The sequence below is a fragment of the Tachypleus tridentatus genome, chromosome 9 (assembly GCF_004210375.1).
Source record: "Tachypleus tridentatus isolate NWPU-2018 chromosome 9, ASM421037v1, whole genome shotgun sequence".
In the NCBI taxonomy this organism is placed as follows: Eukaryota; Metazoa; Arthropoda; class Merostomata; order Xiphosura; family Limulidae; genus Tachypleus; species Tachypleus tridentatus.
This window is the reverse complement of record NC_134833.1, coordinates 29,772,823-29,791,850: the sequence shown is the minus strand read 5'-3', so window position 1 is coordinate 29,791,850 and position 19,028 is coordinate 29,772,823. Positions and strand designations below refer to the sequence as shown.

General features: G+C 33.4%; 1 pseudogene across 1 annotated transcript in view; it reads right to left on the bottom strand.

Moving 5' to 3' along the window:
- Positions 1–13,773: 13,773 nt before the first annotated feature.
- The window catches only part of LOC143224952 (acetylcholine receptor subunit alpha-like), a 169,724-nt pseudogene continuing 164,469 nt past the window's right edge, over positions 13,774–19,028 (bottom strand). Inside the window, exon 7 of the transcript XR_013013532.1 lies at positions 13,774–18,395. The product of XR_013013532.1 is annotated as an acetylcholine receptor subunit alpha-like (transcript). The remainder of the gene's footprint in view (positions 18,396–19,028) is intronic.

The window sequence follows — 19,028 nt, the reverse complement described above, 5'->3', positions numbered from 1 at the left end:
CAGTAGCCAGCCAGCATTGACGGATTCGAATTGCTCTGATGTCGTTTTTCCATTGTAGCAATGTCCTGGTGAAACTGAAGATTTCGATGAAACGGTAGGTGATGGACAAATTTGGATGTGATTTTCGTAATTAGCAGCCAAAAATCTATAAGGAACACCCAACAGTGTTCAAGAAGCAAAAACTTTGTTGTGCGGTGCAATTAAAAGAGTGTGCAAGCTTTAAGAAACCAAGTAACTGAAACTGAAGTCTCCATGATCGTCACACTTCTGAAGTGATACAGGTCATGGGGATGTTCATATCTTTGGTCAGTCCTTGTAATGCGGATGCTAGACCACAGAGGAGGCCAGACCAGAATCGTACAGGGGCTACGCGTGCAGAATACGACAAGCATGTAAGGAACTTTGCCCTTAGAAGCTACACTTGCAGCGTTAGGGATCTCAAAGTCATGTTCGGATAAATGAAAAAAAGTAAGAAACAGGTTTGAAGAACATAATTAATCTTGATTCAAACCTTCCTTGGAAGTCGTATAGCAGAATATTCAACTGTATCTGACACTATACAAAATATCAGAGTACAATTGCCTTTGGTGAACTGAAACTATCTAATTTAAATTTAATACAAATAAACAAATTAAGTATATATTAATTCAAGTTAAAACGAAGAAAACTGTGTCTGATCAAAACATTTGAATATTGTTGGTTGAATGTTGCACAAATCTACACGAGGATTATCTGCGTTAGTTGTCCCAAATTTAGAAGTGGTAGACAAGAGAAAAGACAACCAGTCTATATCACCCATTGCTAATTTATAGGGTACTTTTTAACAATGAAAATTGGAATTGACGATGTCATTACAACACGCTCACTACTGAAAAAGTATGTTTGGTGAGAGGATTCGAACCTGCGACCCGCAGATTGTGATTTAAATGGCCTTTATGAATACAAAACAGTGAAGGTAGAACAAAATGGTCAACCATATGAAAATGTGACATCAAAACAGATAAAAGTTATATAAAAGGGCCAACCTTAACATAAAGGGGTAAGTTAAATAAGAAATATTTCGGGAAATGTGTCCCCTTTTACTTTCATATTGTTTATTTTATATTATTTAGTTTAGAATAGAGATGCAAAGGTAAATAAAATCATAGGTCACCAAGTTGATCTTTGAAATATGTTCATATAAAGTTTATTGCGCAGCGACAAATGTAAGGGTGTATGTGGCAAAATTATGAGTTTCGATACCTGCAGCGTGCATAGTACAGACAGCCCGCTGTGTAGTTTTGTGTTTAACAACAAACGACAAACATTATAGTGATATACGATGGAAAGTCACGAAACTTACCGGTAACCTTAAAGTTAATAAAAATATGTCTACAAATACAAAAAATAAAAAAGCGACTTTCCTTAACGCAATGATTTTGATGTTATTTTAATGAGAGAAGCGAAGGCGCTAACCAGTAAATTTACATATGATTGACTGCTAATGGCTCATTTCGATGTGGAACTGAGAATCGTATATAAATACTTGTTAACTGCTGGTTGTGTTAAACAGGAACACATATATTACGTGTAATTGCCAAGAAAGGAAAATGTACTTCAAATGTGAAAACAAACGGAAGAAATCCACTTAGAGTAGCCGTATTACAAACATAATAGTAATATATATATATATATATATATATAATAACTGTGGCATTATAACAGTATTTGTGTTTTAACTTTAGCAGAGATTGCTCGAAATAATTTATTGGTCTCTAGGAACATCGAGATGTCGTTACCAAGACAGTGTGGTTCGCTTGATTCTTTGTAACTTAGATATCTTCAGTAAGTTAATGGTCTTTCAAAAGATTGGTTTAATGATAAATGGTTATCCATAAAAATTTGACCATCTTCGTTAGTAAATCCTATCTGTGTTCTTGATTTAGAGAAGTTCCAACCAACTAAATTGCTGAGAACAAAGAAGTTCAGGTTTTTAGCTCACTTTTTATCCATGGTTGTTCGGTTTTCATGTGTTGTGTTACAAAAACTTATGTTAACAAGTCTTTAGTCCCTCCAGGTCCTAAGTTTTCAAACGGGTAGTCCAAATGAAGCACCAACGGTCAATAATGCCACTATCAAAGTAAAACTAGCTTTTCTATACTACCATATTGTTGAAATTGATTATTGACTCGGTTCATTGTTTTTTCACTCTGTGATTATTGGGAAGTTGCTGCACCTTCCCCATGAAGTATTAATTTCAATGTCATTTTCTTTACAATAGGCAGGCCGTTTGAGAGCGACTGTAGTGGCTGATGTATTTTCTAACAATTCCTTTTTCAAAATTTGAAAAACAACAACAGTCATTTGTGAAGAATAAATTGAAATTTAGACAGACGATAAGAGTGACTACATTAAATATACACGTATTTAATAACATGAATAAATTACCCGATTAATGTTTTGTTTGTTTTTTTAACTGAATTTCATGCAACGCTACTCGATGACTTTTTGTTATTATTGCCTCTAATTTAGTTAGTTAGTTTTGAATTTCGCATAAAGCTACAAGAAGGCTATCTGCGCTAACCGTCCCTAATTTAGCAGTGTAAGACTAGAGGAAAGGCAGCTAGTCATCACCACCCACCGCCAACTCTTGGGCTACTCTTTTACCAACGAATAGTGGGATTGACCGTCACATTATAACGCCACCACGGCTGAAAGGGCGAGCATGTTTGGCGTGACGGAGATGCGAACCTGCGACTGTCAGATTACAAGTCGCACGCCTTAACACGCTTGGCCATGCCGGGCCCCTCTGATTTAGAAGCGATAGACTAAATGGAATATAACTAATCGACATCACCCACAGACAATTATTGTGCTTCTCTTTTACCAATGAAAAGTGTGATCGGCCATTACATTGTAACCTTCCTTAAAGGACTCGCATGTTCGATGACGGGATTCGAACACGAAATTATTTGTTGCTTTATAAAAATTATACACTTAACGCATATAGTTATGTTTTAAACAGCACCAACTAAACTGTTTTTACGTTTTAATAAAAAACAAACAAAACGTAAATAGTTATTCTGCATTAGTACTAGAATGATAGTTTTTACATGTACATTGTTGTTATAGTACTAGAATGATAGTTTTTACATGTACAATGTTGCTATAGTACTAGAATGAAAGTTTTTACATGTACAGTGTTGTTATAGTACTAGAATGATAGTTTTTACATGTACAGTGTTGTTATGGTACTAGAATGATAGATTTTACATTACAGTGTTGTTATGGTACTAGAATGATAGTTTTTACATTACAGTGTTGTTACGGTACTAGAATGATTGTTTTTACATGTACAGTGTTGTTATCGTACTAGAATGATAGTTTTTACATGTACAGTGTTGTTATGGTACTAGAATGATAGTTTTTACATGTACAGTGTTGTTATGGTAGTAGAATGATAGTTTTTACATGTACAGTGTTGTTATGGTACTAGAATGATAATTTTTACATGTACAGTGTTGTTATGGTACTAGAATGATAGTTTTTACATGTACAGTGTTGTTATAGTACTAGAATGATAGTTTTTACATGTACAGTGTTGTTATAGTACTAGAATGATAGTTTTTACATGTACAGTGTTGTTATGGTACTAGAATGATAGTTTTTACATGTACAGTGTTGTTATGGTACTAGAATGATAGTTTTTACATGTACAGTGTTGTTATAGTACTAGAATGATAGTTTTTACATGTACAGTGTTGTTATAGTACTAGAATGATAGTTTTTACATGTACAGTGTTGTTATAGTACTAGAATGATAGTTTTTACATGTACAGTGTTGTTATAGTACTAGAATGATAGTTTTTACATGTACAGTGTTGTTATGGTACTAGAATGATAGATTTTACATTACAGTGTTGTTATGGTACTAGAATGATAGTTTTTACATGTACAGAGTTGTTATGGTACTAGAATGATAGTTTTTACATGTACAGTGTTGTTATAGTACTAGAATGATAGTTTTTATATGTACAGTGTTGTTATGGTACTAGAATGATAGTTTTTACATGTACAGTGTTGTTATAGTACTAGAATGATAGTTTTGTTACATGTACAGTGTTGTTATAGTACTAGAATGATAGTTTTTACATGTACAGTGTTGTTATAGTACTAGAATGATAGTTTTTACATACATGTACAGTGTTGTTATAGTACTAGAATGATAGTTTTACATAGATGTACAGTGTTGTTATGGTATGTAGAATGATAGTTTTTACATAGTACAGTGTTGTTATGGTACTAGAATGATAGTTTTACACATGTACAGTGTTGTTATAGTACTAGAATGATAGTTTTTACATGTACAGTGTTGTTATGGTACTAGAATGATAGTTTTTACATGTACAGTGTTGTTATGGTACTAGAATGATAGTTTTTACACAGTGTTGTTACAGTGTTGTTATAGTACTAGAATGATAGTTTTTACATGTACAGTGTTGTTATGGTGTACAGTGTTGTTACGGTTGTTATGGTACTAGAATGATAGAATGATAGTTTTTACATGTACAGTGTTGTTATCACTAGAATGATAGAATGATAGTTTGTTACAGAATGATACAGTGTTGTTATGGTACTAGAATGATAGTTTTGTTATAGCACAGTTTTACATGTACAGTGTTGTTACTAGAATGATAGTTTTTACATGTACAGTGTTGTTATGGTACTAGAATGATAGTTTTTACACGTACAGTGTGGTTTACACGTACAGTGTTGTTATGGTACTAGAATGATAGTTTTTACATGTACAGTGTTGTTATGGTACTAGAATGATAGTTTTTACATGTACAGTGTTGTTATGGTACTAGAATGATAGTTTTTACATGTACAGTGTTGTTATGGTACTAGAATGATAGTTTTTGTTACACTAGAATGTACAGTGTTGTTATAGTACTAGAATGATAGTTTTTACATGTACAGTGTTGTTATGGTACTAGAATGATAGTTTTTACATGTACAGTGTTGTTATGGTACTAGAATGATAGTTTTTACATGTACAGTGTTGTTATAGTACTAGAATGATAGTTTTTGTTGTTACACGTACAGTGTTGTTATGGTACTAGAATGATAGTTTTTACATGTACAGTGTTGTTATGGTACTAGAATGATAGTTTTTACATGTACAGTGTTGTTATAGTACTAGAATGATAGTTTTTACATGTACAGTGTTGTTATGGTACTAGAATGATAGTTTTTACATGTACAGTGTTGTTATAGTACTAGAATGATAGTTTTTACATGTACAGTGTTGTTATAGTACTAGAATGATAGTTTTTACATGTACAGTGTTGTTATGGTACTAGAATGATAGTTTTTACATGTACAGTGTTGTTATAGTACTAGAATGATAGTTTTTACATGTACAGTGTTGTTATGGTACTAGAATGATAGTTTTTACATGTACAGTGTTGTTATAGTACTAGAATGATAGTTTTTACATGTACAGTGTTGTTATGGTACTAGAATGATAGTTTTTACATGTACAGTGTTGCTATACTGGAGAAATTTCAGAAGAGAATATTTCAACACATGCACCAAATTAACAAAACTAAAAGTACAAAACCTGACTCGGATATCATGTTTATGATTGTACTATTCTTACATATGTTTGAAATCTGATATTTTAAAACTGTATTTCTGTAATGCGCGAAGATACGAGTGTAGCTTGGTCTGGATTATTAATTCGTGTTATGAGTTAAGTTGCCGAAAACAAACAAACGAGTTCTATAGTCACGAGCCCACTATTAGAGTAACATTCAAATCTCGCTGTTTGGTCAGACAAGAATAGCCCAAGATATGACGTTAAGTTTCTGTGTTTTCGCTGTCTTTCATTATGTCAAAACAAGATTAGGGACGGTTGGTTATACACAGTTAGTTCTTGTGTAACTTTACAAGAAAATTCTAAAAAATAATAATAAAAGGATTATGAAATTAGAAACCTCTTAATGCATTATGGGACCTTTTGTTTTAAGTATTAACTTAAGAATTTAGTTATTTTGGTTATTTTCTTAAGTTATTCATGGATATTAGCAAAAATTCTTCTATTAAAGGGCTAATATTAAAAAAAATTGTATTTAATCTTTTAGTTTGAAAACTCCTGTTAATGGGCAAATATTAGATAAGGTTATATTTAATCTTTCAAGTGTGAAAACGTCTTTGTTAATGCGCAAATGTTGAAGAAGGTTATCACATTTACTATTTGAAGTGTGAAAGTAGACGGATATTAACGAAAGTTATATTTAACCTTTTAAGTGTGGTTTTTGAACAAAAGAGTATAATAAAAAAATTGTAACAAAATGGAAAAAGTGATTGATTTCCTATCTAGGATTTACCTTTATATTGACGTTATGATCTATAAGCCAAATTTTACTGATACATTTGACTAGTCTGTATATGCGGAACGTGTCTTAGAAAGTTTCTAGATTACTGTAAGAAATTCAACTATGAATAACTGTTGATAATTTCTAAAGTTTTATAACCACTTTTACTGACAGACACTAAGAAGATAAGTGTACTGGGTGTAGAAAAGTTAGGCATAGCAAATGTGTGTGTGTTTTTTTTTTTTAAATAAGAATCTGTTTCATAAATTTCATACTTTTATCTTCCACGGCTGTCGATGTAGCACATGAAACTCTAAACGTATTCGGAACGTGCCTAGAAAGGATGATCCGGAGTCTTCAGACAGCTGAGTGACTTTTATGACGAAGGTTTAACAACGAACAAAATGTCCCCTTTGGAAGAAATACTTGCTTATGTCAGGACTGAGAAGTCTCAAATTCTGCTGATACATCGCCATGAATGACTAAATTTATTTCACGTTCGAACAAGTATTAACCAACAGAGAAAAGTTTCCCTTGTGTATATTGCAAGCAAAGCCGGGTTTAGGGTGACACTGATGGTTCGTAAGAATGTTTGATAGAGTTAATCCATCCTAATAAATTGTCCAGTGTTCAGTTTGTAAGACTCCAGTCTCCTCATTAAATGCTGTAACATGCGTTTTTGGTGTTTTATAGAGACAACAGAGTCACTTTGATTCTGGCAGCCCAGACACATGGATCAGTATATCAGAGTATATAAATATGTCAATGTCTGGATTACTTTCTTCTGATATCGAAGCCTTAAATGCTACCAATTAATTAGTATTGGAACATGAGCTATTTCTATGTTGTATTTTTTTTTTAAATTACAAGTACTGGTGTAAATTGCTTTCTTACCCTCGTTTTGCCCTCCAGTGACACAACAGTATGTCTGTGAATTTATACTGCTAGAAACAGAGTTTCGATACTCCTGATGGGTAGAGCCCAGATAATCCTTTGTGTAGTTATGTGCTTTATAATAATCAAACGAGAAGAATTATCCATGTTTTAATGCAAAATTTCTTAAAGGGCTATCTGTGATCTGTCCATTTTGGTGATTCGAACCCTGAATTGTAGGTTTATAATTCATCAAACTTATTTTTGACTGACCGAGAGTGGCTTGACATAAATTGATGAAAAAATGAATTCGACTGTATTTATAAATATGTACCTAATACAAAAATCTCAATATTTTATGTTTGCGGTGTAATAATTCCAATACGCCAATGATATACATATCCCTGTTTGAGCTGTAATAACTCCAATACACCAATGACATACATATCCCTGTTTGAGGTGTAATAACTCCAGTACGCCAATGACACACACATCCCTGTTTGAGGTGTAATAACTCCAGTACGCCAATGACATGGATATCCCTGTTTGTTTTTCTTAACTTGAAATAAAAGTATGACGTCATTCATTGAGTCAGGTAATATTTTTCAAACTGAATTGATGTACAGTCTATCAGCTTTCATGATGACCACGACATTCTGAGCAGTTCTGTTGGGTCATCTGTGTCATGCCAACCGCGAGCTTCGAAACTTGATTATTAGTGTTATGAGCCCTTAGACTTACTGCTGAACCACCAGGGAGTAATTTTATTTTGCTTTGATTTCTTTATATAACCTGGAAGTACAAGTTATATAACATATTTGACATATTATAATAATGTAAGGAAGCTTGCCAGTAGGTGTGAATTTTAGGAGTTTCTTTGCCAATAGTTACAAGGTTATTTTCTGAAGATATCATATAGCCATATAGTGCGTTCCGCTTACTGTAGGGTTAAAAACGACTGAAATAAGGTGTTTGCTTCAAGAAACACACTAAAACGTAGAGGTATTTCTTCCGAAGTGACGTAAATATGAATTTCACGTTTCGCTTATGACTTTTAGACAGAGGCGATAATGGCTGTCACAGTCCTCCAATGTAGAGCTCCCAGTAGCTTGGAGAGGGGCGGGAAGAGCAAGCGAAGTCAGCTTTATTTGGGTCCCCTACAAGTTTCTGTAAAATGGCGCTTCTACTTTTATCAGAGTTTTATTTTTTACATGCTAATTTAACAGTTTTAAATAACATATTAAAACCTCATTATTGTACTACAAGGTACCAAAATGAAAGTGTCTTTGTAGAACTATATGCCTGTTTCTACTTATGATTGTGCAAGACCTTTTCAATAGTGACATCTCTTTCATTTATCTTTGGCATCAATAAGGCGTCTTTGGCATTGCAGTCCTTCATCCATCTCGTATATCACTTAGACCACGTTAGTATGACAGTTTCTACCCTTCTTTTATATCGATAAGGCAACCATGAAATGACAATATTTTCATCCATCTTTCGAAAGATTTCAGCCCATTTAATAAGACAGGTTTTTCTCCGAACTTTTATATCTGTAGAACGAACTTAATATGACAATAATTTCTTGGTCTATTAAACCAGAAAATCTTTTGTGTCTGAAAGAAATTCACTAATATTCTAAAGGACAAATTCCAACTTAATTATTATAAGTCATTCAAACGTATTCTATGCTAGAGACTTATTTATTAACATGACTTATTGAAGTCATGAAAACACTCTAGTTCCACCACATAGTGTATACATGTATGAACGGCTATAAACACGCACTAAATGAATTTACGAAGTCCTTTTTCAATTCCAAATAATTAGAAGCAACGGTTGCTAAAGCTGCTGGTCGATAGCATCTGAGCTGCAAAAAAAGTGTGATGTGGCTTATTACACGTGTACTACTGGAGTTAATTATTTGATCGAATCATGGAGTATTAATTTCAAGAAATAAATCGTAGATAGTGTGCAGATAAACAGAGAACTCATTTCTGTTTTTATTTATTGACTTTAGCCATTCCGTTAACTCTGAAAATGTGCCTAAAATCATTAAACTTTAGTCAATTTGCATTTGTGGAAAAGCGATAATAATTAGCTTGTTATGTAATTTTATTTCTAATTAAATATAATTGACACTTAGTTCTCAATATATTACAAGATAATTATTCTGACTTTTCTTGTGGTTGAGAAGCACAAAAAAATAATATAAAGTATCGTTTATAGGAAGATAATAGGTTATTTCAAATTAATCTTTACCATCCTAATATCAAGGGCCCCTACATAGCCAGGTGGTTAAGGTATTCGACTCGTAATCCGAGGATCGCGATTTCGAATCCCCGTCACACCGAAACACGCTCGCCCTTTCAGCTGTGGGGACGTTATAATGTGACGGTCAATCCCACTATTCGTTGGTAAAAGAGTAGTCCAAGATTGGACGGTGGGTGGTGATTGCTAGCTGCCTTCCCTCTAGTGTTATACTGATAAAGTAGGGACGGCTAGCGCAGATAGCCCTCGTGTAGCTTTGCGTGAAATTCAAACCAAACCTAATACCAAGAGCTAGTTTATGTAGATTTCTGTCGTGTTGTTTTCGGCTGGTAAATGTGAGAACATGATTGGTTTGCACTCTCAACAACAGACAATAAACCGTCTACAAATGTATAGAGTGGATTTTTTTTTTTGCAACAACTTTATTTACACGGTGAGTTTTCCATACAACAAATCTTTCAAATCTCCTCCAACACTTCAGGTACTCTTGTATTAGCTCAAAGTAATACAAAGAGCTATATTCGGCTTTTCTAACGCGGAAAATCAAACCCTGGTTTTTAGTGATGTGAGCCTATAACCTTACCACTGACCCACCTGAGGTGTCCAGATGTTTTGTTTGTTTTGAGAACATCGATTTTGGGAAATAAGAGTAAAAATGCTTTTTTATTACAAAATTAAAATGTTTGAGAAATTAAAATCGGTTAGATTACTCTCAAACGTACGGAGTCATTTGTTACTCTAAACTTTTGGGATGTACTGAAACCGAGTCATCCGTCTACTGAAAGTGCTCTAAATGGTCACTAAACAAACTGTTTATATCCACAGCTTACATTTTTCATTCAAGAAGCGAAACTTGTTTGCGAACAATTCCATGAAAATCTCCATGCAGTTCTCAATGAATAATAAATGTTTATTTATTACCAGTTTGGTTACTCGCTCGAAGAGTTTTGTAATTCATATTTCTTTGACATGAGAACCTGCGAGTGGTTTCCCTATTTATAAATTTTTAATAATATATTTACTCACATGTAAAATAAATGACGTTCTTCTAAAGTGTCCCGTGCACCCCACCCCACCAGTGGCACATTGGTAAGACTGCAGACTTATACTGCTAGAAACTGGGTTTCAATACTCGTGTGGGCAGAGCACAGATAGTGTAACTTTGTGAATAACAAAACAAACATCCTTTGCATAGGATCTTTTCTTCACGGCAAGTCATCAAATATAATTAATTTACTGAAGTCCATGGGTTCTCAGACTTTGAGAGGTCTGTTGATCACCCAAATGAGTAAAGTAAAAAGTTTTGAATATTTTAAATCTTGAAATAATCTTTGCTGGTATCGTTTTTTTAAATAATTATAACACCCAAGACTCTGTACCTCCCAGCAGCACAGCGTTCAAGACTCTGTATCACTCTGTGACACATCGGCTGAGCCTCAGTATCCCGCAGTGGCACAGCGGCCTAGTTTCAGTACTTCCCAGTGGCATAGCGATATTTAAAACGCTAAAAACTGGATTTCGATATCAATGTGGGCATACCACAGATAGCCTATTGTTTATTTGCGCTGAACTACGAACACTAACAAACAAACAAATCAAGTCTCAGTATTTGCTGTTTCTAATCTGAAAAACACGTTACACGACACATGGGTTAAGTAGCTGAGTCAGAGACCTCTATATTCAGGCATATATAACAGTCCACTGTACAGTTCTAATGTTCAAACCGTGGAAAGTAATTCCACATGATCCTCTTCAATCATGATCAGTTTTATTCTGTTTTTCAGTGAGATTTGGATATATAAATATTTTTGGGACTGAGTTAAGAAGCTATAAACGTTTTATAATTTTGAATAGATAATTCTTGAAAACATGCGAACGCTTTAGAATGTATTGTTTAACGAATCAACAATATTTATTTTCTGTATATTTTGTTTTCAAAGTGACTTCATTGTAGTCTTTGTTTCTATATACCAGTCCTTCCAGTGATTGAGCGGTAAGACTTGTGAAGACAGAAACAGTAAGACTGAGAATTATCTTTTGATGATTAACTTTCGAGAAAGCTGATGTTATTTTTTAGTAATATTTACAATAATTTATTTAATATTATTCACTTGAGTCATCAAACAACGCCAAACTTAACCTATGGGTATTATATTAGTAAAAATAAAATGAATTCTCTACACAGAAAAACAAAACAAACGAAAAGTGCAAAATGAAAACATTAGGATCTACATTTATATTTAAACTTAAATGTTTCTAGTATCATTTACTTAGAGTATGTACGCGGGCCCGGCATGGCCAAGCGTTTTAAGGCATTCGACTCGTAATCCGACGGTCGCGGGTTCGAATCCCGGTCGCACCAAAACATGCTCGCACTTTCAACCGTGGGGGCGTTATAATGCGACGGTCAATTCCGCTATTCGTTGGTAAAAGAGTAGCCCAAGTGTTGGCGGTGGGTGGTGATGACTAGCTGCCTTCCCTCTAGTCTTACACTGCTAAATTAGGGACGGCTAGCGCAGATAGCCCTTATGTAGCTATGCGCGAAATTCAAACCAAACCAAATTTTCGAGCAACAAACATACAGACTTATTATTGTAACAACAGCTAAAAACTTCCTTTTAAATTGTTAAAACCACCAACACATTGATAATAAACAAAATCAATTTGTTTATATTATTGTTGTCATCTATATTATTGCTTCACTAGCCTAAAGCAAAATCGGCTAGGTATTTTGTACCAAACCTTAAACAGATATATTTTATGGAACTCTGCGAATGTCCTTGACCTATTTAAAAGCTGATTATTTGTTACTGAAAGTTGATTCACTCATAATAGATGTATTGTTGTTGTGAGTGGCTATTTTTTGTACTTGACGCGTGTTATATGAGTTTACACAAAACCAGTTAGCTCGCTAATAATTACTTTAAAAGCCATGAAACTTTATTTAAAGCTGTGCTTTAGACGTATCTGTTTTATTTGAAAGAACTGCCTTTCTACTGGTCTAGTTGTATACATGCTTAGTAGGAGTTATGTATTACTCTGGGCATATATTATATTTGCCCATTACTGTGCATTAAAAAATCCAACATACAAAATAATTAAAAACTGAGAATTTAAAATCTACAAATAGGTATCACAAAGAAATTAAGTAAACAAGGCTGAAGATCTAGTACTGACACTGGAGATCTACTACTGACAGTTTGCTCAAGCTACAAATCTCTATTATAACTCCATTAAAAATTATTGCATGTAGTACTTACTGTACTGTGAAACTGTACAGAAATTTTACAAAAAACTTAGAAAGTAATTTTAAACTTAATTCAACTTTTTTAACTTTGTAGTGACGCAAAATTTTCTTAGACATTCACCTTTGGTTCTTCAAAAATCAGGTGTATTTCTAGCATGCACGTTAATTAGAGACTACAGATAGGACATTTTCTAGCGCATTAATTGGAAAATTTTCACGTGAAAGACTCGAGATTTTGCTCGAGTCGTTACTCGTTTGTTGTCTCAACGTGGAAATTTGCGACTATATTTTAGCAAGTTCTTTAACCCTGGACGACTACCGTAATACATTTTCTTGCTCAGACGACACACGTGATTATTTCTACTGTTTCTCTTATTTACCCGAAATCCTGAGTTTCTAATCAATATATTTTTACCACTGTTTATAGCACTATTTCATATAGCTATTATTATTTTTAAATAGTTAGTGCTAAGGAAGTATTTGTAAATTTTTTTCGATAATAGGCGACTTACGCTAAGTGTGTCTCTGTTATTTATTTTGGACGCATTATTTGTGTCACTTATGCTAGCAAACATCTGTGCACAACAGGCCGTTGAAGAATATACATATGTGTTATATCGACCTAACAAGGTAAGCATGTTACTGCGTTAATGTATATTGCATTAATTTGTCTTTTATTATCTTATGTTTAGAAACATTAATCCGCTCTTATGAGATTACTTTGTTACTGCTCGTTTTTTGTGGCGTTGCACTGTAACATTGATAGAAACCGATCAATAAATCTGTGATGATACAATCTTTTCTTTCAAGAGGATCGATCCTTTGAGAACAAGTCTAAATTTTGTTTTTTGTAGTTGCATACTAGTATATGTGTTTATTATTTGTTATTCATTTTTGAAGGAAACTATGAAAGATCTCAACTAGGCCTAATTATCTTCCTTCTGATGCAGTAAGCCTATTTACACATGATGTGTATATTAATAACACTGTACAAAAATAATAAGGATACATATTTAAGGGACACTTTCTTTATTAATGTACGTCTTTACTTCAAATACAAGGTAGCAGCTTCTACCTACAATAGGTAGCCCATGAAAACATATTGCAGAAAACATATTAATTAATCCTTATATTCACATCGACAACGTATTATCTTACACATCTTTACAAAATGTACAAGCAGTATTTAGAATAAGACAGAAAAATAAATTACTTGTCAAATACGATATCTAGTGAGAAACTTACGAGAACAGTTTTCATGTGAACACTGTTCCCCATATCATTGTTTTTACCTTATTACACACTTTTAATTAATTTTGGTGCTTCTAAATTCAGAAACCTTCATATTTAAAATTATTTAATATTGTCTAGGTCTATTAAACCTAAAAAACAAACAAACAATTAAACACGCTACTTTGTGTTAATAGAACAATTATCTACTGTTACATCTCGTTTACATTCTTGAAAACTATACCAGTAAAATAGTCTTAGCGTAGAATGACTTCTAATATGGGATTTAGGCTTGGAAAACTATATATTAAAACAAGTTTGCGACTTTCAGACAATGTTGTACTAACTGAAAGACAATATCAAAAATAACTGCAAGATACTATGGTCGTAACTTACTTTAACAAAATGTTCCTAAACTATAAAATTTACTGTTTTTGGTAGTAAATATAGATAGCGTTTCTTTGTTTTTACAAATTGTTGTAGTCTTAATGTTTTAGGCTTAGTAAATTTGAATTAAACTGAACTAGGAATGTTTGACTTGAACCTAATTGAATTTTAATAACTTAAACTACATAGTTTTGCAGTATAAAATCGTTTTAATCTAAATTTGATGACCCTTTCTCGAATTCACGGGATTTTCATTTAAAATTAGGCCTGGCATGGCCACGTGGTCAAGGCGCTTGACTCGTAATCTTAGGATCGCGGGATCGAATATCCGTTACACCAAACATGCTCGCCCTATCAGCCGTGGGGGCATGATAATATGTGGTCAATCACACCATTCGTTGGTAAAAGAGTAGCCCAAGAGTTGGTGGTGGGTGTGATAACCAGCTGCCTTCCCTCTAGTCTTACACTAGCATGGATAACCCTTGTGTAGCTTTGTGCGAAATTCTAAACAAACAAATATTTAAAATTTTCAAAACATTTTAACAAAATGTTTTGTATCTGTTCCTCTATATATTCTCATTTTTCATCTCTTTGGTACACTGCTGAGTAAACCATACTTTAATTGACATCAAAATTTGAACGCCAGATGTCAGTTTACTGGCCATATTACAGTTTTGTATTTTTCTTGTTTTCATAGAAGGAAAACCATATAATAGTAAATGTTTAATATGTGAACAGTCATAACTAAGGCTTTACATTTTTTTAAAAATTAACTTGTAGTGCTTTTATCCTTGTAATTATACTTGAGTGAAAACTATAAAAATATATGAAATCGTTCATTTTTATTGACGTTAGCATTAAAACTACGAACTTTCTAGACGAACAACAAACATGCTAATAGCTAAATATAAAAGATTTCTCATCTGCTCTTTAATAATATGTTAACATTTAATATTTATTTCTTAAAATTATGGAATGGTTTTCACACACACCCGGACGTAACTGCACATATATTAAAAACGAATCTCTGTAAACGAAACTTGCAATAACCTAAAACAATGTTTCAGTTTTACATTAACCAATAAACAATTTCTATCGTTTCAATCATTAACCTGTTCAGTGCCGTAGATGAGATAACTCGTCCAAGCCGATCAGTAAAACAGTGCCACGGACGAGTTAATTCGTTCTCAATAACACCTAACTTCAACGCTAGATGTCAGCACCATACATGCATTTGATCCACTTACAAATTGTTTCACTTTCGATCCGAAATGGCGTCACGAAAAAGTTACAAAATGAAAAAGCATTAGAGTTGTATTGTAGCAGCTGAAATACTTGGCAATCAACAGGTTAATTTCGATGTGTTTTATCTAATGGAAACCAGTTAAACCTAGAATCTCACATTATTCCTTTTAGTTATAAAATATTTGAACAAAAACAAGAATATTATGTCATATTCTACGAATAAGTGGTGGGGGGAAGAAACATTAAAGAATGCTGTCTTAAATTATATTTATTTAAAGCTACTCGAGGGCTATCTGTGCTAGCCGTCCCTAATTTAGCAGTGTAAGACTAGAGGGAAGGCAGCTAGTCATCACCACCCACCGCCAACTCTTGGGCTACTCTTTTACCAACGAATAGTGGGGTTGACCGTCACTTTATAACGCCCCCACGGCTGGGAGGGCGAGAATGTTTGGTGCGACCGGGAAGAATACAGAGAAAGAACACACAAACGAAACATATCATTTGGTAATTAGAACACGACATCTATCAAAAAACATATTAAAAGACGTATACAACACTGATTTTCGCCTTTGTTGAAATAAAGACATTGAACCTTAATTAAATTATATTTATAATACTTTAAAAGTATAAATACTTTCCAGAAAAAAATCGTTGATAAATCGTCAAAAGAAAGAAGACGAAAATAACACTTACCCAAAACATAAAAAACGCATAAATTATAAAGAAAAACAATAATTTCATGAGAATCATCCCATACATAGAAAATAAGAAAACAGTTTGAAGGAGTATGTGTGTGTGTTTTCTTAAAATAGAGTCACATCGGGCTATCTGAGGGGAATCGACCCCCCTGATTTTAGCGTTGTAAATCCGTAGACTTACTGCTGTACCAGAGGGGGACAGAGAAGTATTAAATAAATTAACAAAAAATATCAAAATCTATATTGAAATAAAATGTACGCAACGTGTTGGACAACAAATGAAGAACATACAAAATGAATCTTACAATAACAAATAATACATACATTACATCTATGAAACTGGCTATAAATAGAGTGAATATATATATATATATAACGGTGAAATTAGTAGAAACACAAACTATGTTTACTTAACACATAAAATTACCATTAACCACCGAGTGTAAATGAACACGAAAACTCAATCACAAAATAAGTTATGAAAACATAAAGATATTGAGTAAAAAGCATGATTCAGAAAAATCAAAGAAACATTATTAAGAAAAACACACAAATCTCATATAAACTTCTGTTCACCTCTAGTGGGTCAGCAGTAAACGTATGGATTCTCAACGCAAAGATCCGGATTTCAAATACACTGGGGGAGGGACTTAATAGATAGCCCAATGTGGCTTTGCTCTAAAACGAACGAATAAAATTTGTTAGAAAAGTATTCCACTGTCTTTATTAGACGTCCTTTTCATATTGATATTATGTGTAGAGAATTAAAAAGCCATGCGCACTCTGGTCCAATTATTATTTTTTACCAACTGGGAAGGTTTACTGAAGAAGCGAATAGGATTACTTTTTAGTTACCCAAGATAAAGTAATTTGTTGATTTTTTTCCAGAAAACTTAGAAAAGGAAAGGATTAAGATAAGTCTTTGAGGTTCTCACGGACATCAAACAATCGATTTCCCTTATGTTAGAAGACTTCGCCCTTTCCTTTCGATACTTTCCCTCAATATTTTCCTGTGACGTTTCGTGAACGATACGACCAACTTTAGGAAAAAAAAAAGACATTAGCTGAATAAAGCAAACAGTTATGAATTAACACTCGTTTTATTTATTTCCATATCGATCTTTTTACTAAGTACGACGTTTACTCGTTGGTTTTAAGATTATATAAATTTGTGATGTTGAAAAAAACAACAACAACAAAGCTACAACACTAACGTATTGTTTTGTTATTTCTTACTTTCGCCATGCTTGATTACGCAGTTGCTTTAAGACTTTGGCCAGAGGGCAGTAAATTCGCAATAAAAACAAGTTTTCGAAACAGTGAAAAACCTAGGTTAATTCAGTTAAATACAGACTGCAAAATTATGTCATGTGCAATGGGATGGCTCTAAAATGAAGCATTAGTTCCTGTGGTGCTATGTTTTAGGTGTAAATATGTGTACAGGTATACGTTATAAGTGTGTGTTTTTTAAAAGTTTTACAAAATATTTCTGCTTGTAATGCACATTAGTTACAACACAAACTGGTAGAGCATAAGCGTTTCATGAAGCTGTTAAACACCACCTTTATTTCTATGGTTTAAAAATCCCTAAGCACATGTAATCTTATTAGTACTTTGTTTTTTCACGTACAATACTACAGACTTTTCAACAGAAACCATGCCTTTCAAAACGAAGCTTTGTATCATTATAAGGTTGCGGCACAGCGTCTGGTATGTCTCACAGTTATCAAAATACACATTTTTGAGCATTAACAAATGAACCTTATTTTCAGAATTGTAGGTGCCACCAACTACAATTCAGTCCAGGAAGTCATTTAGCCTTACTTCTCGCATTCAATAACGGCAGGTTTTCTTGCTCCGTAAGTTCCATTTAAAGGAACTATGTCATCTTCAAGTCCGAGGTAGGTGGTGATGTCTGGTTGCCATGGCAACTTCAGAGAGCTTCACATCGACGGGTTCTCGGTTATCGTAGAGGGTTGGTGCATGTAAGATAATTCCACATGTTCCCACAAGCACAGCAATGGTGAAGATCCAAAGAAATAAACGGTCAAGGACCATCGCTACATATTTCCAGTCTTCCTTCACCTGTTCTTGGAAAAAAAAAGTTTTTTTTTCCATTTAAGCTAATTAACAATAATAAAACACTATTTCATTTCTAGGCTTAAAATATGATATATTTTTTAAGTCTAAAAATTTTGTTTTTGAATTTCGTGCCACTCTCACATTACGAGATGAGCGCCTTAGCCACTTGGCCATGCCGGGCCCAATTTTTAAGAAAATAGCACTAATATAACTGAGACACCCGGAGGAAAAAAAAACACATACGTCATGTGCTGAAAAGAACAGAAAATTATGTATTTTTTATAACAGGTTATTTGTATGTCGTTTAATCATATTTCTAATTTCTACACTTTTAATTTCTTCAACAACCTCATTTAAAGAAAATTATACACGTGAAATTAGAGCTAAATAAAAACGCTACGCAATAAATTTAATAAAAGATAAACTATTTTGTTGGTTTTCAAAATCTGCAATCCATATTGGAGGGACTTGGACATTTTAACGATAAAGGTGATGAAAAACGACTCTTAATCTCAGATAATAATAAATTAACTTTTTATTTCAGCCAATGTTTTCCCATTACGGCTTCATGATGGCTAGTGATAACATAATGTTTAGGGACAACGTGAATAGTTTCTGTACTGCAAGCCTGGATGA